Source organism: Trichosurus vulpecula, chromosome 5 (genome assembly GCF_011100635.1).
Source record: "Trichosurus vulpecula isolate mTriVul1 chromosome 5, mTriVul1.pri, whole genome shotgun sequence".
Classification (NCBI taxonomy): Eukaryota; Metazoa; Chordata; class Mammalia; order Diprotodontia; family Phalangeridae; genus Trichosurus; species Trichosurus vulpecula.
Window position 1 is genome coordinate 92,495,721 of NC_050577.1, and position 21,374 is coordinate 92,517,094.

At 39.4% G+C, this 21,374-nt stretch overlaps 1 protein-coding gene across 1 annotated transcript in view; it reads left to right on the forward strand.

Moving 5' to 3' along the window:
- Positions 1 to 5,317: 5,317 nt before the first annotated feature.
- Positions 5,318 to 21,374, forward strand: part of KMT2C (lysine methyltransferase 2C) — a 297,401-nt gene continuing 281,344 nt past the window's right edge. The window contains exon 1 of the mRNA XM_036759103.1: positions 5,318 to 5,491. The gene's annotated coding sequence lies outside the window, so the exon portion shown is untranslated. The remainder of the gene's footprint in view (positions 5,492 to 21,374) is intronic.

Genomic DNA, 21,374 nt, shown 5'->3' on the forward strand with positions numbered 1-21,374 from the left:
AGAGAGGGATGGAGGTATCCAGTGAGGAGGGAGTTGTGGGGAGGGGGTTGGCATGGTTGGACAGCAGTAACTTTTGATAGAAGCTTCCAGGTGTAGTATGTAAGAATAGACAGAGATGGGCAAAAGAGGAGAGTGTATATACCATTTAGTATAGGACAGATTAACCCCACTAAATTCTTTTAGCGAAGACCTTACCTTGGGAAGGTGTTTCCTTTGCTTTTATGATAGATGCCTAAAAAGTAACAACTTTAATACTAACCATATCATATATGGAGACTGATAATATATTATAGGTGACAGATCCCTGTAGACAAAAGGTGAAATGTGCATTTAAAGTTATTAATATACTAAAATCTTTTTTAAAAAAAGTATGCATCTAGAGAACATGTTACAACTCTACTTTGTTTTGGCTTTGGAAACTCAGAAGAGTAGCTTCTCTTCTTGAGGCATGTTGAACCTAAGAATTCATAGCACCCGAAGAGCCACATACAGAGATGTTGTTGTTGCTGCAGCTGAACTGTTCATGAATTTTCAGAAATGTCAAGTGTAACAACTAGCAAACAGCATAAGCATATTGCATATGGATACGTTGTATATAAGCATAGGGAGTAGTTAATTCATTCAACAATCACATTTGGAAAGAAAGTTGGTGGGTTTGGTGTTTTGGTTTGTTTTTTTTTTGGTAATACTAAAAAAGCATTTGCCCTTTTATGGTGTGAGATATTATAATTTTTTAATGATAATGTTATTTTGTCTCTAAGTCTGTGTCTACACAGTATGAAATGAAGAAGTAATGTCATAATTGCCAGATTTAGTTTGATTCTTGTAGGTAGACCATCAAATACCCATCAAATGACCCAAAATGACTATTTTTACATGAATTATATGGTTTGGCTGTTGATATAGATTAAGTCAAATCTTCACTAGATGGTATTCAAACATGGTTATAGCTATAGTCACTTAAAATATAAATTTATGGAGTTATTTCATACTTTGCAAAGATAGATTATATGGTAGAGTTTAAAAAGCAAATTATTTCCATATATCACCAACTAACATTGAATTTTTATTCTGAATGTAATTTTTGGCCTTTTAAGGGGTAGGCATCAAATCAGTTCATTTCGTATGTGTATGTAACTACAAAGGCAATGAACCCAAAAAAGTTGTTTTTCCATTCACGAATGCCATGGACTAGATTAGAGTATAATTCCAAAGATTAGTTATATACAAATAGTGGTCTAATTGACATTCTCAAGGGAAAAAATATGATTGTAAAAGGAGGTTAGCTGATCATGTATTGAGTGCAAGGTATAATCAGGTGGACAGCTTGAGTAGCAGTCACTAGACCTAGAAGATGGCCTCTAGCACATTGAATAGATCTTACTTGGGGGACATGGGAGAAGAGGGACAGGAACACATGAGGAGTAAATGAGTTGATCTGTGCTGATGAAGCATTCACATGGATGAAGCTCATAGATCTACTCTAGTGTTGAAGCCATGGCTACAACCATGGCTTATTACCAGGAGAATTCTGGGAATTTTCACCTTCCACTGGCAAGGTGTCTTCTAGCTTATTCTATTCATTATGAACATGAGAGACAGTACAGTGCAAAGAAGACTGACTTTGGAATCATATTTATAAAATTTGAATCTCATTGTATATGTATAGCCTATATCAGATTTCTCACTGTCTTGGGGAGGGAGGAGGAAGGAAGAAAAAAAATTTGGAACTCAAAACTTCATAAAAGTGAATTTTGAAAATTATCTTTATGTGCAATTGGAAAAAATAAAATACCATTAAATGTGTGTGTGGAGGGGGGAAGGATGGGGAAAAAGAAAATATAATCCTTCAAAATATAAAAAAAATTGAATCTCAGTTTTATTACTTAACTATCTTTGTGATCTTGGGCAAGTAATTTCACCTCTCTGGGACTCACTGTCCTCATCTGTAAAGTAGGGATAGAGATTCAATTATATGTTCTCTAAATTCTATACTCTATCCCCAGAATGAACACTTCATATTCCATGAATAATTTGCTTAATTATGCCTATGTTATCTTTGTTTCTCTTCTATCCATGTTGCCTTTCTTAGATTATAAACCCTTGGTGGGCAAAGATCATGTCTTTCTATTTAAAATAGTGATTTAGGCATGACAAAAACACAACAGTATTTATTAGTAAATACTTTTTTGAACACAACAATTCCATTTCTCATGCCCTCATCTCCTATCTCTCCTCCCTTTTCATTGCTATTTTGTTTAGGTCACTGAAATAATTTTTTTGTAAATAATTTTGGATTTTTAGCTGAAGTTCACAGTATGTCTACTATTAGTTTTAAATGATTTAAATGTAGGTAAAAATTGATATGCTGTGGTTTTTTTTGGTCATTTGTTGCCTTTAACACTAAACTCAAAGCAGCAATTTTTTTTAGTGTTAAAAAAGCAAAAATTTAGAGTGATAGACTTTTGTCTGAAATTTGAACCTAAACAGAAAATCTAATTTAATTAAATTTAACAGTGTACACAAAATGGATTTTAGATGAATAGTACAGAATTTTCCAGTTATTTTAAAATATTGTATGCCTCCCACTAATAAATAAAAGATGGGCAAATTAATGTTTCTCTTAAAATGATAGACTTAAAGTAGACCACTACAAGGATTACCTTATATTGTTCTGTTCTTAAATATTTAATTGTCTGTCTTCTTAAGTTCAGATTCTGTCAAACACTAACCCTTTGGATGTAAATTTGTTGTAAAATTTTCCCCTTCCCTTAAAAACAACAGGTCATTCTGACCTTAGAGAGTTTAATAAAACTTTAAAAGGTTGTCAGTCTTGCTTTTTGTGTGATCTTGGGTAAGGCCCTTAACTTCTTGGTGCCTCTGCATCTGCATTTGCAAAATGAGGGACTTTGTCTAGATGACATCTAAGTTACTGTCTAGCTTCCACATCTTTGATTCTTTAACCCTAGTTATCTTTGAAACTCAAAATCAAAACCAGAACCTTGTCTTTGGTTACAATGGGATGTGGGAAAAAAAGCACAGATGATTAGTCCTATATCCATCAGTGCTAAAAAAAAAAAATCAAATTGTATTTCTTATTAATAGTGGGTCAATATCAGAGTAGGAAAGATAACGTATAAACTCAAAACTAGACAGTAGAGTCCAAAGAGAATATGGCTAACTAGCCCTGGAATCACTTGTCTTGGTATCCTCATCACACTAGTCCATGCCAGCTATAAAGGGAACGCTCACTACATGAGGGTATTTGTTATATTATCACAGTCTGTCGGAGTGTTTCCTCAAAATTAGTAAGAAATCTAGAACCTTAGCATTCTAAAGGTTCTGAAGGAGAAAAGCTACTGATTTTAATCCTCATATCTTTATATTTTATCACTATGTATTAGGGGAGGTGAACCCTAGGATTTTATGTTTTCGTAACCACAGAACACTAGAACCAATTTACTCAGGTTTACTAGTTTCTTTGTTTTGCCTTTTAATGCTTCGTAACATTATTGTTGGATAACATCGCTTTTATAGGCCCTTGAGGGACATTTAAACAACGAACGTTACAATGTGGGAATATGTGGTGAAGTTTCACTGAATCCGGAAAGAACCAGAAAAATTATTTACAGGAAAAGTGTTTACTGAGCGTAATTTCTACATATTCTGTGAAAGGCGCGGACGCGCGCCTGTGAGTTAGCGAGTGGAGGAGCATGCAGGGAAATGACTAGGTCGCACATTAGATTTGTAATTGTATTATAAATCCTAGGTGTAGTTTATATATAGGACTGCGTGTGTGTGTGTGTGTGTGAGAGAGCGTGGGGATACGTGTGTGTGTATGTGTGTGTGAGCGTGGGTATACGTGTGTGCGTGTTTTTAAACAGCCAGCCTTTCTCTCAGTAGCGAGTTCTCCAATGGATCCAGATCCCGGTTGTCGAATCCACAGCTTGACTTTCTCCAAAGCCAGAGTCGGAGTCGCAGCTGCGGCCTCCGCCGCGACGTCAGGAGAGAGAGAGGGAGGGAGAGAGAGAGGGGGAGAGAGAGAGAGAGAGGGGTGGGGGGCGGGGGCGGGGGCGGAGGGGGCGGGGGAGGAGGTTGAAGAGAGGGAGGGAGGGAGCGGGTGAGGTCAGTGGCGGCGGCGTCGCGTCAGAGGGAGGAGGGGGAGTGGCGCAGGCGCGGAGGGAGCACTGTGAGTGGCGGCGGTGGGCGCCGGAAAGGGGGGGAGGGGGCCGCCGCGGGGAGAAGGGGGCCCTGGGGAGTTGGGGGGGGGAGAGAGGGAGGAACGAAAGAACGAGGGGCGTAGAGGAGGTGATGTGTGTGTGTGTGTATTTGCTGGTGTGTGTGAGAGTTGGAGAGTCTGTGTCGCCTTCGGGGTTAGCCAGCGGAGCAGCCATTGCGCTACAGCCCCGTGTAACACACACACGCACGCACACCCAGTCAAACTTCCTCCTTTGCTCCCCGGGAGAGTGGGGGAGTGATAGTAAAACAACAACAACAGAAAGACCCAAAACCCTGCCAGAGGGAGAGAGAGGCAGGAGCGGGGAGCCGGGACCCGCCGGCCCCAGCTCCGCCACCCCTGGAGCGGCAGCTGTCAAAAACTTCGCCGCGCCTCTGCCGGGTCCTCGCGGCTCCGTCGGTGCCCCGGCCCCGAGAGGCGGCGGCGGGGCGAGGGAGGGAGGCTCGGACGGACTGACGGACGAGGACCGAGGTCGGAGAACTAGACAGTGAGGGAGGAAGCCCCCCGGGCGGCCGCTGCAGCCACCCCGGAGCCAGACGCCCCTTCCGGGCGAGCGCCTCCGCCCCTATCTGCCCCTGCCTCCCCCGCGAGGCTCCGGGTGGGGGGGCGCTGTGGGGACTGCCTTAGCCGCCCGCCCCTCCTCCTCCTCCCCCTCCTCCTCCCCCTCCTCCTCCCAACCCCCGCCTCCTGCTCGGGCCGGCCCCGCTCCAGCGCTTCGCTGGGGTTGCCCTGTCTGTTCTCACCCCCCCTTCCCCCCCCCCACGCTCGGCTCCGTCCCCTCCTCGGGGCCTCCGGGCGTGAGTGTGTCTCTGTGTGAGTGAGTGTGTGCGCGCGCGCGTGTGGGTCGCTGGGTCGCTCGCTCGCTCGCTCCATGTTGCCTCCTCTCCTGGTACCTGCTGCTGCCGCCGCCGCCGCCGCCGCCGCGCTCGGGGCTGCGGGAAATGCGAGAGGCTGAGCCGAGGAGGAGTCGCAGGAGCAGCCGAGGCGGCGGCGGCGGCGGGAGGAGCCCCCCAGCAGCAACAGCAGCAGCAGCAGCAGGACGACGACGAGGAGGATCCATGTGTCTTTCCTGGTGACTAGGATGTCGTCGGAAGAGGACAAGAGCGGGGAGCAGCCCCAGCCGCCGCCGCCGCCGCCGCCGCCCCCTGAGGAGCCCGGAGCCCCGGCGGCCCCGAGCCCCGCAGCCGCAGACAAAAGACCTCGGGGCCGGCCTCGCAAAGATGGCGCTTCCCCTTTCCAGAGAGCCAGAAAGAAGTAAGTTGAGGGGGTGAGGGAGGCAGGCAGGCTGCCAGCCCCGAGCTCGGGGACCCGAGCTGTCACTCGACACACCGGGCCCCTGGCTACCCCGCCCCATCCCCCTTCGAGGCGCCCCCTCCCTGCCTCCCCCGCCCGCGCCCTCTCGGGGGATGTGGGGGTGGGGAGAGATTCGCCTAATGTCTTAATTAGCCCCCCCCTTCTATTTCCCCCAATTGGTTTTAAACTAATTTTTTTTCTTATTCCCCACCCCCACTCTTGGAACACCGCACCTTTTTCTGCCAAATAAGGCCCCTAGTTGTGTCCCCTCCTTTGGCCAGGACACTTGCCTTCTCCAGTTTTGATTTCTGGGCTCTATTTTCTTAGGACTTCTCTAGGGGAAGCCTCTTTTTTAAGGTACCTCGGCCTAACTGAACATTGGTTGAAGCAAGCACAATCACAAAAGTCCAGGCAGTGTCCGTGCATAATTTGTTTTAAACTGCAGAGCAGTCCACCTCCAGGCAACTCCTGGCTGTCAAAATGTCTTAGCGAGGTGGTCCTCGTGGCACTCGTTGGTGGGTAAGAGGGACTGGAGGCTGGGGGGATGTTTTGCTTTGTTAACTGTTGATTTTCCTTACTCTTTCCCTCCCTCCCCCATTCTTAGCCCTGCCTTTTGCCATTTTTACATTTGTAGGAAGTCACTTCATCCTCTCTGCTCTCCCCTCCGTCCAAATACTCATCATCATAGAACTTAAAGGTGAAACGTAGTGCCACATTTGTAACATACAGCAAGTGAATAATCGTGAGGGGAGAGGGGGTCACTGTTGCCGTATAGTGTAGATGTGATATTTAACTGAATTATTATTGAAATACATAAACGTTTAAGTGCCTTTGGACTAGGAGTTTTGTTTCTGGTTATATAAACTGGTAATACAGACTGCCCGTTAGTAGGTAACTATAAAATTCTACTTTGAGGGTCTGTGGCAGGTATTATGACCCTTCCTTAAGTTAGGGAGTCATTGACAGCAACGCTTGTTAATGCGGTGTAAAAGTTCCATGAACTTGGTGAGAGCTCTTCCTCTGATTATTCCTCTTCCGTGCTGTGATGACTGCTCAGCTTGCTGGGGAGAGTTATGAACGCTAGTCAATGTCCAGGTATTCTGTTACATGTTTTAGTTGTAATATTTTCTACCTGCTAGCGTTCTTATTTCGGTCTAAAAGATGATCTTACTGGAGGGTACAACCTGATATGGCACATAGACTTTGACTGTAGGGGCTCCTTGTTAGGTTTTTGTTTAATTTGTTGTATCTAAAATGGCTAGTCATGTAGTAGGCTTAATAAATGCTTGTTGATTGAATGCATCAGTACTCATCACCAGGTTGCATCTCAGTCAGGAGGGGGGGAAATGATGTCTATTTCAAACGATCATTTAATTTTCTAGACAAAATCAGGGAATTTTTCTTGCATCAGACGTTCTATGAATACTATAACATTTTAGTTATTGTTAATATTTGTCCTTAGCCTTTTCATGAACTAACTGAAAGTAGGGAGCTAGCACACTTTTAAAAAGTTGGTTTAACCTGTTTAAAATTTTTTTGTGTTTTGAAAGTAACATGTATTGAGCACCGCATTAGGATCTTAAACTCATGGCTATTTTCTTTCTAATTCTATGTTGGCCATTTTACTGAATATTACTTTTGGTGGATACACTTATTTAGATGTCTTTTTAAACATTCTTAATATTTATACAGTTTACCTGATATTTTTACTCAACTCATTTAAGGTAATTGGTACTGAAGTGAGCGTATTACACTAAAACATCTTTTAAATGAACTAGATGAAATGATTTAAGACATTCACCATCCTTAGTATATTAATTTCTAAATCATTTTTTGTGAAAGGAGAAAAAAACTTTTTTTAGTTAGAAAAAGGGTTGAAAACATGTTCCGGACACTTGAGAAAACCCTACAACACTCATATTCTAATGGTATAAAATTTCAAAACATTTTGAAAAATTTTCACACTGAAAGGAAATTTCATATTCTATTTGTAAACCAGTACTATATTTCCCAGTAAAGAATTAATGAGACAGGTTTCTTTAAAATTTTAGGATAACAAGTATTTGGCTACAACATGCTCTTTAGCTCAAAAAGGTGAAGGTTTTCTGTGATTATAATATCCTTTGAGTATTACATTTTTCTTCCTTTTGAGTAGTGGTTTTTTTTTAAAGTTTGAGTACTCAGCCTTAGTCTTTAAGCAGGATCAAAACCTTTCTTCTAATTCCTGTCAATGGAAACCAATCCAAAAATTCTGTAGTTGTTTGTTGTTTGTGTGTTTGATTTTTCACTTGTATTTTCTTTCAGTAAGAACCCAACTAGGAAAGATAATTTAATTGGGCAGACCTTGAAAGTGAAACTAACTGTTAGAAATTTGTAGACCTTTAATAGCTAAAAAGTCTTGATGTTGTGAAATAATGTCTAAACTACTAAAAATAAATTAGTAAGAAGTAATGGGATAAAATCCTTCAAAATATCATTAAACTTCTGAAAATATCTTATTATGAAACATTTTGCATCTAAAATGAAATTTCCCTAAAGTCTGATATTAATTTTATATTGCTAAAAAACAAAAACCCTTTTGGGGAGGTGGGCTTATTTCCTGATGGATTTAAAGTGGATGAGGAAATGCTTTCAGCACTCATTTTTCTCCCATTAGCTATTTAGTTTTTTTTTTTATTTGCTAGATACCATTTTTAAAAAAATCCCCAGGCAATCTAATTGCTGGTATGGTATTAACTATAATTGTGTCAAATTATGCTTATTATAGTCAAGGACTTTGAATTAGGCTATTAGTCTTAGGACAGAGGTTTTTAAAAAGTGTAGTGAATTAGGCTTACCTTGTTGAGATTTCATATAAAATGGCAAAAGCTTATTTTGTCTGCATTTTAAATATACTAGTTAGTAATTCAGATTAATTAGTATGGAAACCTGGAGTAGTTGATAGTGATGCAGGTACAAATATTGGTTAAGAAGTTCCAGTAACACTGGTACTGGACAGAGGGATCTGTTGGAAAGTTCTATTTTTTTTCCCTCTCAGTTAACAGTAAGGGAAATTTTTTTTTAATAAAATGTGGCTGAGGAGTCCACAGTCTAAATTTTATGCCACTAAATTAGTTAGGTGAGGAGGACGATTCCCGAAGTATCTACCAAGCTAATAAAGTTGCTTTGAGAAATGGTGAAGAACTTCGCCTGACCTTTACAAACAACCTGCTCATACCCTGAAGCACTTTTATCTTGTGGGAAGAGAATCTTTGCTATTAGAGAACCAACTTGCGAATTATTATTGCTGTAGAAAATAACATAGGAACCGACTTCTGATAATTCCATCCAAAGAGTGGTGGGGTGGGGGTGGGGAGATGAGTGTGTAGCTTTGTGAATGTGGCTGCCTTGTATTACATGCAAATGAAGAGAGCAAGTAAGGGGTAGTTTTAATGTAACGTTATTATATTTATGGTTAGTAGCCAAGATTGGCTGTGACTGATCATCACCAATGTCATTTACTGCTTAGGTAATACCACAAAAACTTTACCTCTATTTCTTGAAAAGGAACTTTAAAGGTAGCTTTTCTTATAATTGAAGTATTTCTCAAAGTAATGAAAACTTTGAAAAATTCATAGGATGAACTTGACACTGTTGAAAGCAACTCAAGGTGGCGAGATTTTTCTTTTGTGTTTTTTTTTTTTAAAACAAATTTTGTTGTAGTTTGCTCTTAGCTCTGCACATAGCTATTTATGTACCTTTTTAAATATAATTATGCTTAAAGTATGTAATTTATGTTCCAATTTGGTTAGAAAAAATGTCTTGGTATGAAATATATTGGGATAGTATGTATCAGCAGACCAGCTAAAAATTGAAATAAAGACTACAAAAATTGTAGGAATCATCTTTTCAAATCAAATTGCAATTGTAATATTCCAAAAGCATTACTTTATCTGGGTTCTTGATTTCATTAATTAGCAATTGGGTTTTTTTCTCTTCTATTCCAAATATGATATCACTGCATGTTTTCTTTTTCCTCTATTGATTCTCTTCAGTTTGAATTATCCATTTTTAGTATGAGGAATTTTTGTGTAGAAAAAAATGTCATCTTAGAATTTTTTAGTTTTATGCATTACTCTCAGGATTGGTAATTTCCAGGATGCCAGGCCAGAAGGGCAGCATTTGGAGCAGGGACAGGATGCTGCTACTTGTTTACCCTCTTTAAAATTATAGGTTAAACCACAGGCCTTGGTCAAATTTCCTGTGCCAAGATAATTCAAATCTATTAAAAATTCACTCATAATTATTACTCAAAGGAGTTTTTTTTTTTTAACTGCTACTAAGAGCTTTATGTAATGCTTTAAGGTTTGCATAGCACTTGATGACACTTAGCCCTCAAAACAATCTTGGGAGGTACTTGCTTTTATCCCCATTTTACAAATGATGAAACTCAGGTAGACCAAGATTAAATGACTTGCCCAGGGTCATGTACTCATCTTAGTGAGTGTCTGAGCTAGGATTTTGAACTAAGGACTTTTCGACTGCAGATTGAGCACTCTAAGACCGGATTTTAGTTACTAAAAAACTTCAGGTGCTACTCACTCTTTCCTCCTCTAATATAATGCTCCTTCATTGATCAGACCTTTGGACTGAATTTGATTAATGGTTTTAATGGGACATAGGTAGACATCTTAAATTCTTTCTGTATCTTGTTTTATTCTCTTTGTCCTTATTTTCCTCACCCCCCCCAAAAAAAAATCACTTGAGTCTCTTTATTTCACTTTGCTTCCTCCCTTCCCCTTTCCTTTTTCTTATTTTTTTAGAAATTTAATTATTGAAGTTTTATTGACATCTTGTGTTTTTATATTACTTGTTTCCCAGAGTATCTCTGAATGTTCCAGAGAGTTATCCTATTAAGCAAAAGGAAGAAGGGGAAAAGAAAAAAAAAACATTTCATCAAAACTAATAAACATATTGCAAAAGTTTGAAAGTACTGTTATCTAATTTTCTCCATCCCTACAAAGAATGGGTTTTAGGTGCCTCTCTATAGCTCTTCTTTGGAGTTCTATTTTCCTCTTTTACTTTAGTTCTGCCATGCTGCCCACTAGGATTTCTTGGCAACATTAATGTAAAAAAATAATAACACAGCTAACATTTACATGGTGCTTTGGAGGTCTGTAAAGTACTTTACTTACATGATATCATTTAGTTTGCTTTATGGTGGTCTGTGTTAGTGTGGGAGAGTACAATCAGACTTGTTTTTGGAGGTGACATCAAAAAGACATTTTCGACTGGATAGAAGACTGTTACTAGTAATGTCTACTTATTTTAAGTGTGTTAAAGAAATAGCAGAAAATCAACAAGCAATAAAGTCTTACCTCTCCTAAGATTTTCCAAGGCACTTAAAGGATGATAAAAGTAAGAAAGCAATTTCTATCTGACTTTATAGCTGTGTTTACTTCTGATGGTGGTACTGTTCTCCAGGGTACTCAGGGTATATTGACTGAAGTCAGTTATTGTCAGGGTCAAATATGCATGTAGGTTGTTGATTGTGGTATAAATTGGTGGTAATTTTTGAGACCATATGTAGTTTAAAAGTTTTTTAGGATAATGAGTATTTGGCTACTGTGAACTGCTTAGTTCAAATTTTAAATGCTTAGTATATACTAGTCACTAGGTTAGGTGGTGCATAAATAAATACAATTGCATAAAGAATACAAAAATACAGTTACTTAATTTGTGGAGGGAGAAAGCACTATAGATAGGGAAGATGAGGGTTGGATAAAACCTCACCAATGACTGTAACAATTAAATGATCATTAAAGGCCTTCACAGATTCTGAGAGGCAGAAATGAGGGGTCATATTTAAGGCATGATAGAAGCTTGTGTAAATGGTTGGAAGTAGGAGTTGGGTTAAGTAGTCCATCTTTTTTTGAACATGATGTACTTGAAGTGGCATCATAAGAAATATTTGGAAAATATATTGAGTCAAACTATGGAGAAACTTAAAGGTTAGATTGAGAGGTTTGTCTTATTCTAAATGCAATAGGGAACCTTGAAAGGGTTTGTTGCCTTTTTTTTTTTTTTTTTTTTGAAAACCTGAACATTGTTTTTTTGGGGAGGAGGTCGTGGTGATGGAGGAGGTAAAGCAGCAGCTGGATGTATTTTGGCCTTTTGGTAATGGTGGGAGGGGAAGTAAACGCTACTGGGGAAGGGAGAGACTGTAGTCAGGGGAACCAATTAGGAGGCTATTTAAAATAATCTAGGTATAAGGATGGTATGGACTAGAGTGACGGAGTAATCAGGGTGACAGAATGGTGATGTCCTCCAAAAACGTGGAGGGAGTTTGGGAGGGGGAAGGAGCGGGAGTTCAGGCAATGTGCATTCGTAGGATACATATTTGTTTGAATTTTAAGAGTTCTCATAGATTGTCTGGCTTGCTCCCATCATTTTATGATGAAGAAACTGCTGTTCAGAAGTAAAGTAACTTGCCAGTGGTTGTATAGTAACAGAATGGTTACTCAAAACTCTGACCTTTCCATTTCAAGTATAGTACTATTTCCACCACATCATGGGAATAATGTTACAGATAAATGTATTTCTGGGCAAACTTTAGACTACAGAAGCTTTAAAGTGGACGGCTTCTGCCTTATGCAATTTAGAAGGAAGAGCGAGTTGATGGTGGACGTACTGAGATAATGGCTATTTCAGTGAAATAGCCAAGCGGATGTTTCCAGAAGGCCCTCACAGGTGTAAGGCTGGAGGTTGGGAGAGATGGGGCGTTACTGCAGACACGTGATAATTAAGCCTGTGGGAACTAATGAAATTAAAAAGAGAAAATATAGAAGGCCCAGAATAGAACCTTGGGGGGGGGTGGTTAGGAGATTAATGATGAGCAAGGGAGATTGAGAATGATGAAACAGGTAAGAAGAGAGTGATGTCGCAGAAATCCAGCAGTGAATGAGATAGGCTACAGGTTTGTGGTCAACAGCTTCAAAAGTTGCAGAGGGTCCGCATAGAATGAGGACTGAGAAAGGTCATTGGATTTAGTAGTTAAAAGGACATGGGCAACTTTGAAGAGAGCAATTTGATTTGAGATCTGGGAGTACAAACCACATTGGAAGAGAGAGAAAAATGAGCAAGGTAAAATAGAAGCAATGAGTGTCAATTACTTTTCTTGGAGGTTGGTTGTGAAAGGGAGAAGAGATTAGGAGAGATAGCAGGGTCAAATTTTCAAGGTTGGGGGAAATTTAATAACAGTAATGATTGCTAGCATTTATATAGTGGCTACTATATGTTGGGCATGATGTTAATTGCAAACATCATTTTATCCTCACAGCAGTCCTAGGATATGTGTTATTATCTGAATTTTACAGTTGAGAAAACTGAGGCAAACTGTTTAAGTGACTTGCCTTAAGGTCACATGAAGTGTCCACAGACAAATTGAGACTTTAAGTCCTTTAATGGCAAAACAAATGATAGGATTCTACTAAACTAGTTTCTAAGGCCGATTCTTGGACTTGACTTCACTGAAAATAGGGGTGAAGGACAAAGAATCAAACGTGCTAAGATTCCTGGTTTTGGCTAGGAATAATGGTCCTATTAACAGAAATATGGAAGTTAGGAAAGTTAATTGCTACAAGGCAAGGTGAATGATAGGAGGAAAAACTTAGGTGTTAAACCTGCTAATTTTGAGGTAGAAGCATATAAGAAGTCTCTTATCAGACACCTGGAGGTATAAAGCATTGGGGTCTAGGAGAAAAGTTGAGATTATTTGATTTGGGGGCAGGGGGTGGTGTCTCCATGAAGAGTTGGTTTATGGTTTCAACTCTGAGACTGGGAAGAGATACATCAAAGAGAAAGCAGAAAGAATCATAGGAAGTTCATAGTGTCGAAGATGTGGATTTAAGGAACCTTAAGGACTTCATCCAGTCCCACTGATTCCCTCTCTTAGGCTCTTTCCCACTCAACCCCTGCTTTACACTTGAGAAAACTGATTTCGGGGAGGTGAATTGACCTATTTTTGTCCCAAAGTAGCTCAGTAAAGCTGGATCAGAGCCTTAGTTTTCTTGACTGTAAGTGTAGTTTTTTTTTTTTTAATTGTCAAGTTATTCTCTAGCAAGAGGAGTTGTAACCAGGGTACAATGGAGAGTGCTACTGTTTAGCAGTTCAGCAACCTTGGGCAAAATAATTAGTCACCTCTCAGACCCAAATTTCTCATCAGTATCAATCAAATGCCATGATAAATAACAGGAACAGAAACTAAGACCAAACCAGACCAAATGTTTTATACATGGATATCCTTAAGTAAAAGAGGGAGGGGAACAAAAAGGCATATTGGCTGAATTAACTATAGACTTTTTTTTTTTACTACAAGCAGCATATGAAAAAACAATAGATGTAATTTCCTAGAAGAAATAGAACACTCAGTTTTATTTTAAAAGTTGTTTGAGTTATGTTCTTCCCTGTTATATAGCTGTCCTACAAAAATGTTACTGACGTGGTTGCTTAGAGTACAGATTTCTTTAAGTAGGACCCATGATTTCATGTAAAGGAAAATGAAATGGAAAATGATAAAGGTGTCCTGTAACAATGGGGGTGGGAGGGAAGCCGGGTGGCAGTGCTGGCACCAAGTGAAGGGGGTTTTGTGTGTGTGGAGGCCCAGTGGAGATCTCTCTCTTAGTCATTGCCAGCAAGATTCTTGCCACAGTCAAGTTCACCTGGAAGATGGTCATCTACCTCAGAGTTAGTGTGGCTTCAAAAAAGGCTGAGTAATTGTTGTTAAGGTTGCTGCTTGACAGCTCGGAGAGAAATGTCAGGAGAAGAACAGAGGTCTGTATAGAACAATTGTTGATCTGACCAAAGTTTTTGATACTGTCAGTCATGAGGGCTTGTGGAAGGAACATCATGGCAAAATTTGATTGCCCAGAGAAGCTAATCAGGATGGCATATCATTTTCATGACGGCATGCCTACGTGGATTCTGGATAATGGATGATATTCTTATGTTTCCCAGTTGCCAATGGAGTGAAGCAGGACTGTATTTGCTTACATGCTAGCATGTGGTTTTTATTGATTTTTGTCAGAAACCTTCAGTGAGGACAAAAATAGCGTCGAAGTCAACTACCACACTACTTAATTTGAAAAAGCTACAAGCCAAGACTAAAGTGGAATTTGAGTTGGTGCATGACTTTTTGTTTACAGATGATTGTACATTCAGCATAGCCTCTGAGACAGGGATACAACAGAATATAGATCCAAATTCTCTGCAGCTTGTGCTAATTTTGGCTTGACACTTAACAGAGGTTTTCTACCAGCCAGTGCTACACTGTCCCTACATGGAACCATCAGTTGCAGCAAATGGAGATATTTTGAATGCTGTAGATAACTTCACTTACCTTGGCAGTGATGTACATATAAATGAGGTTGACACATGGATTGCCACAGCTGGCTCAGTGTTTGGGAGGATAGGAAGGAACATGAGAGAGAAGAGGGATTTAGACTGCCTATGAAATTGAAGGTCTATGGAACCATTGTGCTAACCTCAATGTTGCATACCTATGAAACCTGGGCAACCTACTAGCATGATGGCATGAAACTGAATCGCTTCCTTTTGAATTGTTTTAGGAAGACTCTGAAGATTACTTGGTGATATAGGGCACTGGCCACTGAGATACTTTTTTGAATTGCCAAGCGTTCAAACTCTTCTGCAGAGAGTACAGCTCTGATGAGGTGGCTATGTTGTTTGAATGCCAAACGTACGATTGTCTGAAAGACTTTAATTTTATAGAGAAGTCACACAGGGCAAGCGCTCACATAGATGTCAGTAGGATACTTTCAGGGTCCCTCTAAAGATTTTTGGAATTGATTGTGATACATGGGAGATGCTGGCACAGGACCACCTAGTATGGTGTGCCTGCATCAAAGAAGGCCCTGTGCTCTATGAACAAAGCAGAATTGCAGAAGAAATGTGAAATGTGCAAATTTAGAGACATCTCCATTCCAGATGTTCATATGGACTATTTGTGCCTGACCTATGGTAGCTCATACAGGTCTGATGAACCACAGTTTGGCCCCACCATAGTGATGTCATTTTGGTCCTCTTCTGAGCACAAAGGACAACAACCATCCTAGCCATTTTCAATGGTCTTGTGCTTCCATATAGACTGTTCACATAGTGACTAAAGTCATAGTGAAGTCTATGGTGACTAAGTAGAGAAGATGCTTATTTGTTGGTAGAGTGGTGTTGCAACAATTGGGCTGTGTGGGGGTGAGAGACCTATGAAAGCCCAACAAGAACCTTGCTGCACAGGTTCTTTTGATCTCATTTACTAAGGAAAACAACGTTAAGGGGTTGACAAGCTTATTTCAATCCAACATACAAATATCATTCAGTTAGTTCAGGGGAAAAAACCAGCACCCTGAACTTCAGAGCAAATACAAACAAATTACAAAGATACAGACCAAATACAGTTCATAGTTACTAAGAAGCCATCAACATCTGAGTTCGGGAGCCAGGGAGCTCATAACAAGGGCTGACCCAGAATCATGTGCCACTCCTTCTGTGGCTCGGAGCCCCCAAGCAAAAAGCTCTGTTCTCTTTTTATCCAGTATTTGGACATCATCAAACATCTGAGCAACCAGAATTTAGGCGCATAATATTGACTCTAGTCTTAGCATTCCCTAGCGCCTAGGAGATTGGGGTTTGGGCCTGGGGCTTTGCACCTAGTAAGGCTCAATCAAAGACACTTAATTAATTTAGCATTCTAAAACACTAAAAAAAAGTCCCAACTTAATGTTACAAGTGGCTATGGCAGATTTCATGGGTCTGATGGACAAAATTCAGATGTGTTCTTATCACTCCATAACCATTCCAGGTTTTTGAAAGCCCTTTTGTAGGGAAGAGGATTGTAACAGGAAAACCCTTTAGTTTCCTGATGATGGTAATAGCTATCTTTTATATTCAATTTAGTAAACATTTATTAAGCTTTATATGTTTGAAGTACTGTGGATACAAATAAGAAAAAGACAATTCCTGCCCTCAGGGAGCTTATAATCTAATAACACACTAAAGGAAGCTGAAAAGGGGTGGAGAGGGTGAGGCAGGTAGATACCAGGTTGCATATTCTTCCATGGAGTTGAGACCCAGCAGAGTTGCAGATGTAAGGTGGAGCCAGGTTCTGCCTTCTAAAGTTAGGCTTTAGGAGGAGTTGAATGCCTTATTCTCCATCTTTGCAGTTAATGGGGAGAAGAGGTGGAGGCTAAGGAAGGTGGGAAGGTGTTGAATATGTTCAAGGCCAAGTTAAAAAACTTGATGAGATTTCTGGTGATCAGCTTATTCTAGGAAAGACCTCTTGTTCACAGAGTTGGGACCAAGCAGAATTGCAGATCCAATAAAGAGCTGCTAAGTCCAGCTTCTGCCCACTTTAAGGTTGAAAAGTGCTTCAGTTGCTTATATTATATAATTCTAAATGAAACTTTGTATGTGATTTTTAGTCTTTAATTTAGGAGATGGATGGTTGTTGGGTTTTTTTCCTTTTTAGAATTGAGGCACATTCACTTGTTTTTGTAATATTTACAGGATATGTACAGTCTTAACATAGAATATGAAATATTTTGTAAATAAAGGAGATAAATGGGAAGTGGAGAAGCTAGGGAGCTTTCATCAAGGTGATTTAAGTTAGCACCTTGTAAGAAGCAAAGTGATAACTCAGTGGTGACACACTTTTAATCCCAGTTATAGGCTGAGGTTAGAGGAACCTGTGAGCTTGTGAGCTCTGAACTTAAATCTAAATTGCTGTATGTGTTCATCATTGGAAAGGTGACTTTCTCTCAGGCTGATCAGTAGTGGGATTGACCTGTGAGTAGGGCTGTGAATTTCCAGTCTGCTTGTGTTGGGGACCCAGTCTTTAAAAGAAAGAAGGAAAAAAAGAAACCCCAAATTGAGAAAATGTACTTTCCGCCACCATTTATACTGGCTTACTTTGTTTTAAGAAGTAACCAATCAGGTGTTTTTTGTTTTTTTTTTTTGATGATGTGTAATTATCTCTCCATCTATTCATTTGTTCATTTATTTTTTACTGTGAACTTCAAAGACAGTATTAAATATACTTAGTTGGCCAGAGGTTTGTTGATTTTTGGTTATGGCAAGTTAACACTCAGAGTTGAGAGAATTGGAATTGTCAACCCTAAGAAAGTAGAGCTTTGCTTTTTCCCCCCTCTGCATTGCAGTTTGCAGAAGTCCAACAACAACAAAACTCCCTTAAAACACCCCCTATCAACAATCTCATACAGCATGTGTGTTACAGTAGAATATTTAGTCTGAAATTTTTGGAGATAAGCATTCTAATTCTGACTATCATTCTCTATCAATGGTAAGAGAAATGGCCATTTATATAATGCTTTAAGGTTTGATAAAGTGCTTTCTTTGTAATCACTCTGTGAGGTAGGTATTAGAGTTGTTATTCTTGTTTTACAGGTGAAAAAAAAAGAAACTTAAGATATTTAAATGACTTGTCTATGGTCACATAACTAGTAAAGTACCAGAGTCTGAATTAGAATATAGGTTGTTTTATGACACCAAGACCTTATTGCAGTAGTCCATACAGGATTTGACTAGGTGATACCATGAGATTGGACTATAGCTGCTTCTTTCTAGCCCTAAAATTCTAAGACACTTAGAACTAGAAAGTAACAAGTATGTATGTTAGATAATAAGATAATGTTTCGTTAGGGTTCATTGTGCATTTAGTTTTTGTCATATTTTCATTTTAGTACTTTGAGACTTGTGCCAGCTTTCCAAAACATTTTTTTAAAAAGGTAAACATACATATCCATACTTTAGTGCCTAGTATGTACATTCAGTCTTTTTCTAGTTGTGGCTCACTCTTTATGACCCCCTTTGGGGTTTTCTTGGCAGAGATTCTGGAGGGTTTGCCATTTCTTTCTCCAGCTCATTTTACAGATGAGGAAACTAAGGCAAACAAGGTTAAGTGACCTGCCCAGTGTCACACAGCTTAGTAAGTGGTCTGAGGCAGGATTTGAACTCAAGAAGATGAATTCCTGACTTTTCAGGGCTGGTGTTCTATCCACTGTGCAACCTAGCTCCCCTACCTAATGTCTAAACGGTGTTAAATATTAATAATTAGGGTGGAGGAAAAGAAAAAGGAATGGAAAGAAAAGACTTTATCAAAGGAAAAGAGATATTGATTCAGTTTAACAATATTTTTTTACATTGAAATGTTTTAGCACAACATTTGATTATAAATATCTGATAATTTGAGAATATCACTATGTATATTGAGCATTTCCTGTGTTGAGTCAGTATTTATTAAATGCCTGCTATCTGTCCAACACTGTATTAATAAGCACTGTCTAGTTCATTGTCAGAAAATGTTGTTAAAGATGGGGTTACTATATGTACATAGTGTCTTTATGTATGTATATATGTTATGTATGTATGTACATATAGAATGTATGCATACTTTTTTATATCCTAGATTTTCTGGGACTTTTCTAATTTTAAGAAAGTATACTTAAAAGTTAAACATTTTTTTCTTTAGGTAACTTGTTAACAAGATTACATGAGTATATCCTTTTCTTAAATGGTCATGAGTTTTGGTTCAGAAAATATATTCATAATGTGTAAGGATGTATTTCATGGTATGTCAGAGGGGAAATTTGGACTTCATATAGAGGCAGGAAACTCCTTCCTTTAGGTGAGGTATGCTGTGGTCTCTTATCTTGCAACACAGCCTAGTGACAAGGAGGCATGTATAACCCTGACTGTGGTTTACAATTCTCTTATTGTTGATTAGTCTATGGGAACTCTAGAAACAAAGTCGTTTTCTGACCCTGACCCACTTTTGAGAGACCACCGCCCCTCATCTGGAGTTGGTATTGTGTACAGAGAAGCCTGTAACTCTGGCTCAGGCAACTGCCATCTCACTGTGCTGATCCGACTTCAGACACATTTCCATCTTCTTATCCTATTTTATACTCCTGTTATAAATCCCGATGTGCAACTTAGACATTTTTCTTGATGGAAATGTACTTTTTATTTACATCTTCTCTGTATATGAATGAAGTTAACTACAACTTAATTTCTGGCATTTACCCTGCTAGTTTGGCAGTAGCACATGAGAAATGATAATATGTAGAAAAGACTTGGGTAGAATAGGTGATAATAATGTGCCTCTAGGATTTGCAGAAATGACTAAAGTAGGATGGAGGTAATCATTTTGAATTTGGTTTGGCATTGAGAGCGAAAGCGATACCTTTGGTAGTCTGGGATAGAAGGGAGTGAAGTGTGGGGTTTATGAGAGTATTAAGGAGAGGATTGTGGGAGAAGTCATGAAGGCAAACTTGACATAACTAAGCAACTGATTGGATATGGGTGGTAAAGGAGGAGAAATAGTCATCAGTGACTGGTTTTAAGCCTGGAAGAGTGGGACCATCATGGTGCCATTATGATTTCAACAAATCATAGAAATCGGTATTTCGAAATATAGATATACTTAAAAGGAGGGGCAGATTTTGGAGGCAAAATGAAATTGGTTTTGGGCATGGTTGAGTTGGAGATGTTAGAGGAATATCCAGTTGGAGATGGCCAGTAATCAGAATAATGGACTGGAGGTAAGGAGCAAAGTTAAAGATGGATTTGAGAGGCCTCTCTATATTGAGGTCATGGGAGTGGATAAGATCTCTAAGGCAAAGAGAAGAGGGCCTAGAGCATTCCCATGCCTACGGTATAGAAAGAAAAGAGTTCATTAAAATAGGCAGTAGGAGTGACTATAGAGGTAGATTCTTTTTCTTAACTTGTAAAAATCAGTTATGAGCAGGTAATTTCCATTTTGCTTTTTCTATGATCAGGTACCCGAAATTCTAAGTGCCTCTTCCAGCTGATGTAGTAACGGTTGTTAAGGATCCATCCTTAATCAGTGCTTCGTTTAAGATACTCCCATGTATGTCGCTTGTGGGATAGGGTACCATATCTCACCACGGCTAAAGAGTCCACCTTGTGTTCTACAAACTCATCTTGGCAATAAATATATTCAGGTTCAAAATTAAAATTTGTATTTTTGCCCATAACTTTGGAAAGAGAAATCTTACAGGATTTTCCAGATTAAGTGTCTGTTGTCCTTGAGCATTGGTTGGCAGAAGCCAAACAGTTAAGAATCTTTATTGAAATTCACAAGTCAGAAGTGAGTAAAGACCTTGGAATCAAGTGCTACTTCCATCGCTTGCTGGTTGTGTGACCTTGCCAACTTACTTAGTCTCCCAGACTGTAAGATTCAAAGAAAGTGAAGACCTGCTTTGGTGGAGTGAATTTTTCTCATTCCAGAGAGTTCCCTCTCTCTGTGAGTTCACAGGTCTAGTCTCTCTCTATCCTAAATAAATACCTAAATTGAATCAAACTAGATTTTTGGGTGCAATTTAATATTCTTTTCACCAAGGTACTTTTTGTGTATGTGACTGAGAGTGTTGGAAAAAAAAAATTACCTCATAGAGTTTTATTTTAGTTACAGATGAAGGGAAGGGAACTTTTCCCAGAGTGAATGATAGAAATTTTAGCTATCTTTCTCCATTGTCTTTGCTCCTATTTTCTTTTTCTGCTTGTATGTCCTCACTGTACTCTTCAGTTCTTATTCTCTTCAGTTTCTTTTTCCTTACCTATCCTTCTTTTGTCACCTCTTCCTCCTCCCCAATTTTCCCTGGATTAGTAAGGAACTATTCAGTTAGCACTATCTGGGCTTTATTCTGGAAGTGGAACTTTTCTCCTGGCAGCAGTGTTAAACTAACAAGTATCATGTGATGCTTGTCAGTTGCACAATGCTGCCATGTATGCAAGGGATATCTATGTAAGA